The following is a 1,207-nucleotide window of genomic DNA, read 5'->3' as shown; positions in this document are numbered from 1 at the left end:
TTTGGGTATCCCGACTCAATAAAAGCATCCTATCTGTTAGATTGTTAAACGTTTATTTTGTTGACGTGTGTTTTTTTTTTTTTTTTACTTAGCGCTTGTACTCATTCATATTTTTTGGTTTGTGGATTTCGTGTTCTGTATGGGGACACGGTGATTGAGACCCAAGAATATAGGTCCAATGAGATTAAAAATAACTCCAGTATCAGTGCGACCGTCTACAAAATATGCAAAACATGGGAAGAAAAAAAGAAAAATAGTGCAAAAGGAGGTAAGGTGCACAGTCCAGTCCTGACTGGCTGCCTGTACATTCAGTCCAGTACAACATGTTATCTGTTACTTACAGGGTTTTGGCTATTGCTTACTTGGTAAATCTTTTTTGTTTTCACTGTCCTGCTAGGTCCCTGCATGAATTAACGCGGACCCCGACTTAACAAGTTGAAAAACGTATTCGGGTGTTACCATTTAGTGGTCAATTGTACGGAATATGTACTGTACTGTGCAATCTACTAATAAAAGTTTAAATCAATCATTCAATGCGGTCTGCTTTTTTTTTTTACCTCGTACAAAATAAAAAAAATGAAGGTGATAGAGCCTTTGAGTCATTTGCTTCTAAATGATGGAATGCACTCCTTTATATGCAGCAAGCTGGTAGCAAACATGGCGCCTGTTGTTTAGTGGTCCATACTCTGTATACGCAACTCTGCACTGTCTTCTTGGAACGTCATCTGGTGGTTACATGCTGACATCGTCATAAATAAATAAAAAAAAAACATATTTTCTTTCATCTGATGTGTATCTAATGAAGAGAACAGGTTATTTGTACACAGCCTGAGATGCTGCCATATTGAGAAACACAAGCTAAAGTACTATGTAGGTAGGATACATAGCAAGAAAACGACCGTACATTTACTGTGAAACTTTTTTTTCTTTCATTTTTTACATTTTACCATCTTAATCAGACCTGGGCAAAGTAAGGCCCTGGGGCCACATATGCGGCCCGTTAAGCTTTTAAATCTGGCCCGCTGGACATTCCCAAATAATATTTTTAGATCGTTAAGATGGAAACTGTATAGTTTCCATCTTAACGATCACTAACTGCCATTATGATATGCAGTGATGTTTTCAAATGACCGTAAGTCTTGAACTTTACTAAGTATTTCAATTCTTGAAATCTGCACTTTAGTATGATATTTTAGTAACAAGTGTT

The sequence above is a fragment of the Nerophis ophidion genome, linkage group LG05 (genome assembly GCF_033978795.1).
Source record: "Nerophis ophidion isolate RoL-2023_Sa linkage group LG05, RoL_Noph_v1.0, whole genome shotgun sequence".
NCBI classification, from domain to species: domain Eukaryota; kingdom Metazoa; phylum Chordata; class Actinopteri; order Syngnathiformes; family Syngnathidae; genus Nerophis; species Nerophis ophidion.
This window is presented reverse-complemented; position numbering follows the sequence as displayed.